The sequence below is a fragment of the Canis lupus genome, chromosome 15, assembly GCF_048164855.1.
Source record: "Canis lupus baileyi chromosome 15, mCanLup2.hap1, whole genome shotgun sequence".
Taxonomy (NCBI): domain Eukaryota; kingdom Metazoa; phylum Chordata; class Mammalia; order Carnivora; family Canidae; genus Canis; species Canis lupus.
This window is the reverse complement of record NC_132852.1, coordinates 11,778,479-11,792,450: the sequence shown is the minus strand read 5'-3', so window position 1 is coordinate 11,792,450 and position 13,972 is coordinate 11,778,479. Positions and strand designations below refer to the sequence as shown.

General features: G+C 37.5%; 1 long non-coding RNA gene across 1 annotated transcript in view; it reads right to left on the bottom strand.

Annotated features, from left to right (window-relative positions):
- The window catches only part of LOC140605468 (uncharacterized), a 652,182-nt gene that overhangs the window by 281,334 nt on the left and 356,876 nt on the right, over positions 1-13,972 (bottom strand). Inside the window, exon 2 of the long non-coding RNA XR_012008117.1 lies at positions 9,724-9,757. This is a non-coding gene — a long non-coding RNA (uncharacterized lncRNA). The remainder of the gene's footprint in view (positions 1-9,723; positions 9,758-13,972) is intronic.

Below are 13,972 nucleotides of genomic sequence, written 5' to 3'. Positions count from 1 at the left end.
GACTCACCACCAAAGACAATATTCTGGATGCACTCCAACTGGACCACAGATCTGAATTTGACATTTCTTACATCCCCAAGTAGCAAAGGTGAGGCCTGAATAAATTTCAGGGAGTTCTGAAAGTTTTGCCCTGGACAAAGAGAGTAATCTATTATGTCAAGATTTTTATATATGTTTTGTATCATATGTATGAAGTTGGTTTGTTTGTTTTTTAATGTAGGCTCCACGCCCAGCATGTGACACAACACGAGGCTTGAACTTACAATTCTTAGATGGAGACCTGAGCTGAGATCAAGAGTCAGAAGGTTAACCGACTGAGCCACCCAGGTGCCCCCGAAGTTATCCTGATATACTTCTACAAATAATATATTATGTGTTGAAGAAAGATAAATTGTACTAAAAATTACCCATATTAATGATTTTATATATATATATATTTATATATATATATATATAAATATATATATATATATATATATATAGTCAGGTATCTTTAGTTTTGCAAAATATGCATTTCCATGTTTGTACATTTTATACTTAGTATGAATGGAGGGTTTGGTAAATTAGGCATGGAATTTAATAGTTCTCAGTTCTTTTTTTTAAGATTTTATTTATTTATTCATGAGAGACAGAGAGAGAGACAGAGAGAGAGGCAGAGACATAGGCAGAGAGAGAAGCAGGCTCTCTATGGGGAGCCCAATGCGGGACTCAATCCCAAGATTCCGGGATCACACCCTGAGCCAAAGGCAGACACTCAACCACTGAGCCACCCAGGTGTCCCTAGTTCTCAGTTCAAAAATGACCCCCTTGCCTATCAAGATCCATACTCTAATATCATACAGCTAATTTAGAGTTTCCATCTCCTTAATTCCACACAAAGTATTTTCCCCTGTTTGGAATTGGGGGTTTCTAGATATTATTACAGGACATATGAATAATGTAACACAATTTGAATAGTTCATAGTTTTCAGTTAAGAGATATGCAATCAAAATGAAGACATTTATTTAGCAAAAAGTTGAGTGTTATGATGGGATAAAATCATTCCTAGGTGCTACATGAAATCAAATTCCATCCCCTCCTAAATTCTGATCTAACTGGAAGAACATGGGAAACATTGACAAATATCAGGAAATGCAATTAATGAAAATGAGTGATTCATAGATGATCTAAAATGGGAGTTCAGAGGTAGAAAATATAATTAGAGACTTCAGAGAAAGATTCATAGAAGACCAGCTGAGTAAGGTGTGTTTTGGCATGGGTGAGTAAAATATCCTTCCCGGAGCAGGACCAGCAATGGAGTAGGGTGTCAAAGTTTAGAAAGATAGTCTGAGAAGGAGGGATCCTGAGTGAGACCTCTAGACCAAAAAGAATGGAAGATGGTCAAGCCAGTGAAAAAATGTTTAAAGAGATGATTTTAGTAGTGTCAGGAAAGTTGGAAGTAGATTGACTGACAGCCAGGAGGCAACATGGTTAGAGACATTGCACTATTGAGTAGAAAATGTCAAGAATCATGTACAACATGTATAATAAGGAAAAATATTATAAAGCATTTAAATCTTACAGGTGTTTCCCTGTAGTGCACCCAGAAGCCAAGAAGGACCTAGAAATACTCAAGCAGATGTATCAGCCACAAATTCAAGTGCTCTTCACACTTTGATAAGCTTTGGTCTCCATGTGCTTAGAGATTTAATCATCTTTCCAATCCTTTCATGATTCACAGTGAAGTGGCATACTTGTTTATGTGGTTTCTTATGATGTCTGTAAAGTAACTTCTGGATTTCTAGACAGTAGTTTCTCAATATTGGATATACCCTCACAAATGCCCATATTTTCTGAAGAAATTCCCAAGCTACTTTACAAAAGTAGACTACAATTTAACCTCCACATTTAAAAACAATATTCTATTTATTTATTTGACAGAGAGAGACAGAGACAGAGATAACACAAGTAGGGAGAGGGAGAAGCAGGCTCCCCGGCTGAGCAGGGAGCCTCATGTGGGGCTCCATCCAGGACCCGGGGATCATCACCTGAGCAGAAGGCAGATGCTCAACCAACTGAGACACCCAGGGGCTCTAACCTCCACATTTAATGGCTAGCTGAACACACAGGAGAACCAGTGTGGAGAAAGGACATGGTGGAGAAATAAACATAGTTCTGATTTTGGGTGGCAGTGTTTCTCAAAATTTATAAAGAATATACTGTATATTAGATATTGTGCAATGTATATTTGCTTGTAAATGTCTAATTTTGATTTAAACTATTTGAAATTTATCGCTTATGTATAAACAGAAGATTAGCCTTTACTAGACTTCAAAAAAATCACAAAATCTATAAATAAAACTGTAAAGCTTATCTACCCAAACTACCAGATTTAATATATTATCACTAATGATGTTTAGATAAAACTAAATGGCCACCTGCAATGCAACTACATGATTAAACTTTACAGTGAGTATATATGTGTGTGTGTATATATATATACATAAATTGCAAATGGCTAAGGCACTATTTGGCATAGAACAACTTAATTCAGCTAACAATTCTGTATATTCTAACTATAATGAAACTTCAGTTAGCTCAACTTTTGAGGCTTCAAATGGCTTTAAGTTAACATAAACACATTTAACTGTTCTCTTTCCCTCTTTTCTCTCTCTCTCCTTCCCCTCCCATCTCATGATTTCTTATCAATTATAGTAGTACAGTTTGAAATTGCATGGCACATAATATAAGATGGTTAATTGGGATCTCATTAGCATATTAAAAATTTAAGATTATAGAATGAAAACTTACTTATCCATAAAAATCTCATGGAAACCTCATGTACCATTGGAAATAGGTCTGAGGAGTCTACTTTCTGGAGAAACCAAGACTGAAAAACACACATCAAATACTGAAAATCACAGGAAGGGAGGTATTTAAATGGGTTTTGTTTTTCAGGAACAATGATTATTTTGGTTAATCAGAGCTAGATAGGACAGAAAAATATCTTCAAGAAAATTATGTTTATGAAAATTGTACATTTTCCTTTTAGGAGTTGCTGCCTCCAAATACACGTTTTCCTCAGGGAGGACAGTATTTATAGTATTTATAAAACACTCCAGATTTTCATTCTGTAAATCTATACTTTCTGGGCTTTTAGCCAAGATGTAGAAACATGTTGATAACTCTAGTGACAATTTTTGTATCACCTAGGTCATTATGATGGTTACAAATTGAGTATTTGAGTTGTATGAAATTTATCAATCCGTTTAACACAAAGAAAAACAAAAGCCCGATTTTTGTTGTTGTCGTTTGCATTTCAACAGCTTTGGTTCCTTGAGAGCATAATGACTGCCATTACATGATTAAATAAATGGCCACAATGGTCAGTCTTATATTATTGTGGGTGGGTGAAAACCAGATCATAGGGGATCATTCAATCTTAAATGAACATGAAGTTCCTAACAGGCACTGTTTATTAATGAAACAAATATCTGAATACGGTTCAAACTTTCTTCCCCACGTATTCTTGGATACATTCAATTTCTTATTGCTTCTTATTGCTTCTCCATTCTTTTCCTTATGTTCTGACTAGGAGCCAGTGTAAGTGAGGAGTGGACAGATGCACACAGAGGGGTTTCCAGCAGATTGCCCTTCACAGAATGGAGCAGGCTTCTATGAGGAGGGCCTTCTATGGCTCCATCTGGCTTGATTTCAAGGCATAAATGAGTTTCTGTTGGTACTTAAGCAGAGTGGACTGATAACCCCATAAATAAACAGAAGTTAGTATATATCTTGAGGAAATCCTAGAACTGGGAGATCTAGTGTCTCAAATTTTTAAATAGTAGTACATAAATGTGACTGCTAACCTACCTGAGGTAATTAAGAGATGGTACAGCCAAAGAATGACAAAGAGTTATGATTGTAAATCTGCTGTACTATAAAAAAATGCCATCTGGTAACTAATATTAGTTTACTTTGCAGAATTTATCCTAAAGGGATGATGGAGAATGTTCAGGCCTACAGAGATGTTCCTTATGGCATTGGCACCAATAATGAAGAATAGAAGACAAGATAAACGTTCAATTGTGGTATGTGTATAGCATGAAGTTGTTAAATGTGCTAACATGGGACGTCTGGGTGGCTCAGCGATTGAGCGTTTGCCTTCGGCTCAGGGCATGATCCTGGAATCCCAGGATAGAGTCCCACATCAGGCTCCCTGCTTCTCCCTCTGCCTATGTCTCTGCCTCTCTCTCTCTCTTTCTCTCTCTCTCTCTCTCTGTGACTCTCATGACTCTCATGAATAAATAAATAAAATCTTTTTTAAAAATGTGCTAATGTGATACTGACAACCTGCAAGGATTTTCGCCATATATTGTTGACAAAAAAAAAAAAAAGAAAAAAAGATAGGAAGCAGTCAATAAAACATTTGTGAGCAACAGTATGAGTCAATGGCCCAACCAAGAACAAATGACACACACCAATTTGTCTAACTCTCAGATGGTTCAAGAAATAAACCATTTACAGAGATGTAGGTGGGGTCTTCACAAAGCTCAATGCATTCCACAGGCAAACTCTCCCCAACCTGTGTATGGCAGAGACAAGGTAAGTAACAAATCCTAGAAGCCACAAGAGGTGTCTAGGGCAGTGTACGTTGAGAGGAACTATGAACTGTGGTCAAGGTTGCTTGAAGCAACCATGGAAGGAGAGAGCCAGGGAAATAAAAACCCGATCTCATCATCTGCTCCCTTTCTCATCTTTTTTCCAGGTCTCCTCACACCTTGAACCAAAAGAAGCCAGAGAATGAAGGAAGCTCTGATGCCTCTTGGGACACAGAGAGTAGGATAGGAAAGCATACAGCTAAGAAAGGGTTTGGGACTGTACCTTCTCAAGTGCAATTTTTTATGTATAAATGAATGCCTACAAAAGTCTAACAGAACACACTACAACGGCAGTGGCAGTTAGCTCAAGGGGTGGTGCGACTAAATTATGGTGATATTTTTCTTCTTTAAATTCAACATAATCCACCAGCTGCGATCGGTATTGCTTCTACAATGAAAATCTCACTGTGGAAAGAAAACTTTTCCCCAGGTTCATTTTATTATATAATTCAAGTTTTAATGTGTATACTTATTCTCAATATGAAGGTTTTTCTATCGGTTTTGTTTGTTTAAATGAAGAAAATTAATCCTTGGGAATTCTGAAGAGAGAATGGTGGCATATGAGCTCCCCTAAACCATTCCCAAGTTGTGTGAGAAAAGCTTATATTTACTTCAAGGTGAATGTATAAAGGCAATGACAGTATGTAGGAAAAAGGAATAAATGTGGAGTTTTATTCTACATAGAATGAAGCTCACTGGGAAAAAAAATCTGTATTTTTGTGCTTTAAATATTTACCTGGAACAGTGATATAACTTAGGCTTCATAAATATGCTAATGACCAAAGTGCCAGTGAAAACATGTCAAAAGTTGGAAGGTATAAGGAAGCACAGAGCTTGATTCCAAAATGAAAGGGAAAAAAAAAAAAAAAAACAAAATGAAAGGAAAGTACGATGGCTCAGAAGGACATGGTACAATGTTTTCTTCAGACACTTTCATGATTATTGAAAATGACTGGGAGTAATGATCAAAATTTAAGGGAGATACATTTTTGAATACGGAGGAGAAACTAACAGTATAGGATGTAGCTTTTAAAGAACGTATACAAGAGGACGTTCCAGATGTAAAGAGAAAAAAAACAAAAAGAAAAACAAAAAAACCTTCCTGAATTTTGGAAAAAGCATATGATGAAAGAAGGAAATTTATTCAAAAATGTTAATTTTAGATTTCAGTGCTTCTCATACAGTTGAAACCTCCCAAGAGACACTCCCATTCAACTTTTAACCTATAATCCCAGAGAAACTTACTGCGTGGACAATTACCTCGAGAATGAGCCTACTCTCAAGATTGTTTAACCTATCTGCATTTAACAAAATACAGACTTACTATTAAAAACAACCAAAAAACAAATAAAAAAAAAAAAAAAAAGCAAAACATCCTTTTGTCTGATTGGGTTAAAAGTTTCTTATGATAATACATAATGAGTAGGTCCTGGCTTAAGAAGAGTAAAACAAACCACTGGACTCCTTGACATATTCATGTAGAAGAAAGGATGTAGAGAAAGGTATTTTCTGGAAGCACTAGGACCCGTAGTCCCCCTTTGAATAACAGTAAAAAAAAAAAAATAAAATCAACATAAAACTTTGAGATAAAATCAACAAATATCAAATATTCTCAATTCTGTATTATTAAAGCACTTGGAATGACCTTTAAAGGTCAATTAAAATTTTCTCAAGGGAATCCACTGTCTTTATTTTTTCCTTACCAGAATTAGTTAGCTGTGCACAGCAAAATGAAGCATGTGATAGCTTTCACTATTATTTCAAGAACTTCAGCAAAGTCAGATATACATTCTGCTATTCAAGCAGAGAACTGTATTTAAAAATGAATATCTCATTTATCACTTGTAAATTCTTTTCATTTTGGCTCTTTGCTATAAAAATATTAAAAACATTCAAGCTCCCTGTCAACACTGAGTTTATCCTGGCAAGTAGCCTGGTGAGAGCCTGGCTTTCTGAAGAGCTGATTCACATTACCACAGGCAGCACATTTTGTTTGTTTTTCTTCTTTCCCCTATTTTCATATGCAGGGAAAATCCATAGGAGGCAAATAGCCTACAGATTGCTTTTATGTGATAAAACAATGTCTGCATGCCTAGACTGGACAAGGTATCAAAAGCCCTGGTATTAACCCTTCTTCACTTTTCTGACCTTTGCCAAGTCACTTCGTGCTCAGTTTCCTGATCAGAAATACAAATGTAATCATTGCTTTCAATCATTCTGGCTATAGTGTATGAAAATTTGTGACAAGTAAAACGTGATTAAAAATGTAAATTATTCTCAAAGTTTTGAAGGAAACAAATAAAATATAAGAGGCTGGAGAACAGTACAGAGGAGATTTAAAACAGATATAGAGGAAAATGTGTTTAGATATTTCAGAAGAGGCCTGGGTATCAATCATGTCTGCTTAAATTTCTTTTATGGGCAGTGAGAGGTGGAAGAGAGTAAGAGAATATGAATGAGATGTTCTGTGCATACAGAACATTTCATGTATAAGTTTTATAGTAAGTTTGGAGAGGAAGCAACTCCACTTTTTTTTTTTTTTTTAATAGTTTATAGGGCTGCCTGGGAAAGACTTTTTGTCCTCAAATGATTCCCCATGCCACTGAGATCATCATATTCTCTTACATTTAGGTTATGCCATTACAGAAGCCCACTAAACTGTAAATACTGCCTAAGAAGGCTATTGAACCATTTTCGGCTTCTTAACTAACCAATTACCCAGCAGTGTTTTAAGGGAAAGCATTGCAGAAAGGAGACTTTCCCTAAATAAAGAATAAAAGAATAGGACTCTAGTTCCAAGCTTCAGTAGATAGTGAAGAAGAGGAAGTCCCTAAAGAGCAAACAGCTAACTAGGGACATTAGAGAAAGTCAAGAAAGAAGTACTAAAGACAGAGAGGAGCCACTAAAATGAGAGCTGTCTGTGCTCCCCAGTGCCCACAGGGCAGTCCCCTGGGTGGGTGCAGGGACACTGCAGACAGAACGTCTTTCCCTGGGACTGAGCAAGATCCTATGCCTTCACTTTCAAAATGTCAATAATCTACAAGGTCAGTGCACCCAAAGCAAAGTCTACAATCAAAGAAAAAGGACAAATCAGGCCATAAAATGACCATTTGATCGGATGGAGCGATAGGAAGCGTGTCTGAGGCTGTGTGTACATAACAAGAGATTTACTCTTAAAAGAGAGCCGAGTGCTGACTAATTAATCACTTTCATCATCTTTCCAGCAGTCTGAGCAACTCAGAGATTTTTATATCCAGTTTGAAAAATGACGAAAATAGCTCAGAGAGGTTAAGCTGCTGGCCTAAGAGATCACACAGCTAGAAGGAGCTGAAGCTGGGCTTACAAGTGAAGTTTAATTGACCCCAAACCCGTGTTCTTTTCATCACAGTATTTGTATGGGGAGGGGGGAGTTAGGAAATATCTGAAAATCTTGCACAAAAGCTATCAAGAGTAGCATGCAGTCTGAACACTAGGGTAACTATAATTTATGATATACGTGTGAAGACTCAATTTATACACAGAATTTTGTTGTAAGTTTATCACAACTAATGTCCCCCCATGGCATGGAAAAATTTGTGGATTATACCTTGAAAATACTTCCTGAGCATTTATTTAATACTTTTATGGGCTCCTGCCATAATATCCCAAGCTTTTAAAAATAATAATGTCTTTTTTTTTTTTAATCTTCAAGATGCATTTCTTTGGATAACTCGGTAACGTGACATGGTGGTTAGTGTGCTGGATACCAGACTAATAATGCCAACGTCACCTTATCATAGAAATCCAGACTGTGAAAAGAAACAATTATTAGGCAAAGGAAGAAGTTATCATTTGTGAATTTACTGACCTTAACAACATAATTACACACAGAGCCACTCTGTGACCACAACCCGCAGCACGGTTCCCATGCCTCAAGGACAACATGTTTGTCTTGATACTACATCCGCAGGGACAGAAGGAAAAAAGTGATGTTATCTACCAACAAAATCAACAAGTGAGATGTAGAACCAAGAGCAATAATCAAGATCGATGTTTGTTCTGGAAGCTGTTGGAGGGCATCTTCGGAAGCCCTATACCCATGACTTGTTAGAGCAACAAAGACTCAATGGGCAGGGACACAGTGAACACTAACTGCATCGTGTGTTCACTGCCAGACTGAATATTTGGGGAAAGGCAAGCTAGGAAACAAGCCCGTGATCTGATCATTTCTTATTACATAAGGAAGACACGTTGGACCGACCAATGTAGTTCACTTTTTTTTTTTAATTTTTTTTTATTTATGATAGTCACACAGAGAGAAAGAGAGAGAGGCAGAGACACAGGCAGAGGGAGAAGCAGGCTCCATGCACCGGGAGCCCGATGTGGGACTCGATCCCGGGTCTCCAGGATCGCGCCCTGGGCCAAAGGCAGGCGCCAAACCGCTGCGCCACCCAGGGATCCCTGTAGTTCACTTTTAAGTGGATTCTTGAAAACGTAAATAGGAGGTTGAGTCAGCAATAGCGCTGAATTCATGGTAAACTTGATGTATCACCAGATTTTAAAATGGGTATACAATCAAGTAAAGAGTATATATATATCATCTCATTGGCAAATACATTTTTATGGCACATTTTTATACACTCATGCAACCTTCTATAGGTTGAACAGTTTAGAGCTTCAAAATGACCAAGCCATCCTCTGATTTCAGCCAACCAAGTAACAAAGAGCGGTAACACAAAACTTCAGTCATACACCAAGTGGCTGGTAATTTCCTTGAAAATTGTCAAAAACCACCTGGAACTGAGACGAATGTGATCAAACCGCACTGTGTTCTTTGTATTTTAGTTCAACAGGTATTTTTTCTTTTAAAAGCACCAGGTTAATTAATTATTCTCACAAAATAGAAAAATGTGCCAGTCTGTCCTTTCTACGTAATGTCTGCACCATGAACAATAATCCGGAGCTTAAGATAATTAATACTATATATCCTTGCCTTTGAACAACACAGCTGTCAGCCACAGGGCTTTAAAATTAATAGGCTCTTCAAAGCTATAAATCAGAAACCATGATAATTTTATATAATATTTCTTAAAAGGCACTTACCTTTTGGAAGAAAACACTTCTGGCAGCAAATTGCCTGTTAAAATAAAACATATCATTTATTGGTATCCAGTAAATAATAGAAAGGATGATGCATTGTTATATGCAGAATAATTATAGGGCAACTTTAGAAACTTTTCTTGATTTCATTTAGTTTCTTTCTTTCTTTTTTTTTTTTTTTACTAAAAATTAAAATCATCTCCTTGGTTGTAATAATTAAATGCCTTTCTGTTAAATGCATGTGCACCCAAATCACAAAAGCTAATGAGTTTCATGTCTGAGAGCAAAAAACAGAAATTACAGGGTGCATTATCCAGGTCATGGGTGTAGATACCAGAATATTCCCTCACTGTCTGTGAGGAGAAGTGTGCGAACTCCTGTCTATACCAGAAGCTTTAAGGGCCAGGTGTCATAGAGGATTTCATTTCTAGTAAACAAAAATAAAATATCCAGGTAAAAGTTATTCTGAGTTGAGCTCCTTTCAAGTATTATGTTACTTATTTGAGTTTCATATACACTTTTCACTGAAATACATTGAGATCTGAGGGATTTTTATTTGCACTATCTCATAAATATCACTGAGGTAAAATGAAGTAAAGTCATGGTTCATGCAACATGCAGAAGTGAAACAAACTGGCTTGAATCAAAGTAATATGTACTCCTAATCAGAGGCATAGGAGTGATACGCTGGTAGCAAAAGAAACTCAATTGTTATTTCTTTCCCGTAGGACCCAAATTAGTTTTATCAGAAGTGAAAATCAAAAAATATGGAAAAATTTTCCTTGGGAATTCTCTTTGTTTGGTCATATAATGCTACAGACACATTTTTTCCCCAACTGTCCACATATGTCACAGGTGCAGACATCTGGATGCCTCCAGGTACACAAAAAAATTTAATGGAGTTTTACTGTATCCTCAGAATAAGTAAAATGCAAAGGCTGTCAAATCTGATGAACATTTTGATACTACTTTGTAAAGAGAGGTAGCTCCTGTTGTAAATTCATCAGTGGTCATTTGAGTGTTAAATTGTCAGGACACCAAGACCGTTTCTCACTGTGGTCTAAGGTCCAGTCTCTGATAAGAATTATTATTATTTTTTTTGTGTGTGATAAGAATCAGAAAGGGGAAGGGGTGCTCAGAGATGGTTGGGGTATAGTCTGGTATGTTCCTGGCTCCTCGAGGTAGGCCATTCTCCTGGAAAGACCTGGCACTGCTGGCGCCCTGCCTTCTCACATTGCTTTGGTGGCCCTAAGGCAGCATCAGGCCAAATCCCCTCTCTGAAGGAGTCCTGCCAACATTTAAGGGCAGAGCGGATTGACAAAAAATAAAACAATTAATGTAAAAGTTCACCTGTCCACAGGCATGATTTCCAGATGTCTTTGTGCTTTGACATAAACAGAAGCACTCAGGAACCCCCCACCCCCCAAAAAAAATCTTATCAAATTTAGCCTTTTTAAACCTTTTATTTATTTATTCATTTTAATTTTAATTTTAATTTTTTAATTCTTTCTTTCTTTTTTTCTTTCTTTCTTTCTCTTTCTTTCTTTCTTTCTTTCTTTCTTTCTTTCTTTCTTTCTTTCTTTCTTTCTTTCTTTCTTATGTTTTATCTATTTGAGAGAAAGCACAAATTGGGAGTGGGAAGACAGAGAAGCAAGATCCCAGTTGAGCAAGGAGACCTGATGCAGGGCTCCATCCCAGGACCCAGAGATCATGACTGGAGCTAAAGACACACACTTAACCGACTGAGCCACTCAGGCACCCCTAGTCTTATTAATTCTGCAAAATAAATAGTTTGCTTCCTCCACCATCCACCCTCATAGCTCAGCTTCCATAATTTCTCATGATGCTACCATTCTAGCTTGCTGAAAAGGTCTCCGCAATTCCTTTGCTATTCTTGAGCTACCCCAATCCCAACCCATTATCCACATATGTGTCAGAGTATTCTTGAAAAAGAAAAAAGAGGCAGATATAATCAATTTCAGCACTACTTAAAAACTCCAATTGTTGTTGTTGTTGTTGGGCTCATTTAGAAAATTTGAAAAACCTTGATAACAGCTTCTGAGGCTTGTTCTGAATCCTGCTGACTTCCTTGGGCTAATCTTTCATAGCAGGCTCCTGTCTCCTCATACTACAGACATAAGCCTTTTTATCCTGTTTCTCAAATTAACCCCCCTCCCCTCCTTTTTGGTCTCAGGGTCAGGACCTTGGCAAACATGAAAGCAGATGAAGCCCCTCCATGTAACTGTTGACCTGACTTATGGATCTCAAACATTCTCTGCTCAGAGTCTTCCCACAAATCCTAAAGACACTCCTGTGTCTTTTTCACAATCTAATCATCGTGGTTTGCTCCGTGTTCCCTTTTGAAGCGCTGCAGAGAGAATTGTTGAGCTCTGCTTAGTCTCGCCAGGGACAGAGTCAACATAACATTTATCGTCTAACTCAGAGGCTTTGAAACAGCAAGAAGGCATTAAGCAGACTAGATGGCGGGACAGGATACGCGATCCAGGGCTGGTCTGAGCAAATCCGGGCATTGGGTCCACCACCCTGGGGAGGGCAAGTCAGCATTTACAGGGATGCTAACAAGTCTGACTCTGCTCAAGTTCAACTGAGGGGAAAAATGCAAGTGGTTGATGAGCTTCCACAAGCTGAGGGTTACTCGTGTAACGTGTTACATTTAGTAAAACATGAAGTAGCCTCACAGTTGATTTTCTATGCTATGCAACCATAATAATTAAAAAAAAAATCTGTGAACATCTAAAAGTCAAAACAGCATGTAATGAACTTCCAAGGTTATCCACAGCTGGACCACAGCCCAAAATCACAGCCTCCCATTACATGCTCACTGGGCTAATTTCTGGGCAAGCCAGGAACTGCCATATCTCAGCCTCTGGATGAGTTTCTCTCTGCCATCAATACATTCACCTTCATCCACTTATTTCCAGCGAAGGACTGCAAGAGCCGACACATCCTCCTCCACTCCCCTGACCTGATTACGGACTGGGTAGGGGGACAGCAAAAGACATAGACTTCAACACTTCTAAGACCTCCCTGCCCACTTTGTCACCAGATCCACAAAACATCCTCTTTGACGATATTTCAGTGTGAGGTGTAAGCAGGATTTTAGTCTAAGAACAGAAGATTTCGCTTCAGACAATCAGCTTTCAACTTTACTCTCCAGAGAGATGGATAAGGAAAGAAGTAAATACACGAGCATCTGGGTCCTTGAAATAGGCCACCTTTCTTTTTCACACACAGAAAGTGAGAGGAGGAGGAGGGAGAGGCAGATGGAGATGTACTTATACCACTGGGTTAGCAAGGTCATTTATTTTTCCTTCTTTGGAGGTTGAAGTGAAACTGAATCTCCAAGACTGAATGGGATTTAATCAGGTAGAGACAAACTGAAGCATATGTGGAGAACATATTTTAAAAATTTGGAGAACATATTTTTGCTTTTGATAATCAGGATAAAAAAAAATCAGGATAGCAATATGAATGATGCTTACAGTGGGATGAAACAGGCCTCTTAAGAGATTTCTGCAGTAATTTGAAATTGAAATGGTGGAAAAAAATGAAAATGAAATCATGAAAGACTTAACCAGGACAAAGTCCAAAAGGAAGTAAAGAAGGTAGATTTCCAAGGTATTGAAGAGAAAGATTCATCCACCTTTCTGACCATCTGGAAACAAAGGTTTATGGAGTGTCTTTTCAATGTTTGGCTTGAGTTGAGAAAAGCACCAGTTACCAAATCAGTGATCGTTAAGAGAAATTAAAAAAAAAAAAAAAAGCATATAATGAGAAGCAAAGACAATGAGTTTTCAGATTTTTAAAGATTCAGACTTTTGAAGTTCAGAAAGAAATTCAGTAGACAGCTCAACACTTTGATATGCATTACTCTGATTTTGTAACTGAGAGAATCAAAACTAAGGATTTGTAATATAAAGGCCATACAGCTGCTGTGTGGTCCAAGAAGGATTTTAACTTTCTTGACTCCAAGACCTCCTATACCTAGCTCTTTGGCTTTGTAAATTCATGCCTAAATAACCACAGTTTCTACCTCTATGATGCAAGGATGGTACCTGTCTTCTTGATATGCTGAAGTACTATGAAGCTCAGATTGAGCAAATAAAAGCAAAGACCTCTGAAGTGGACGTTTAGTAGAATTGGTGCAGATCCTTTTGAAATCTAATTATTGCCTTGGAACTACCTAGGCTAAATAAATAGATAAATAAATAAACAAAAAAAAAAAAACAAA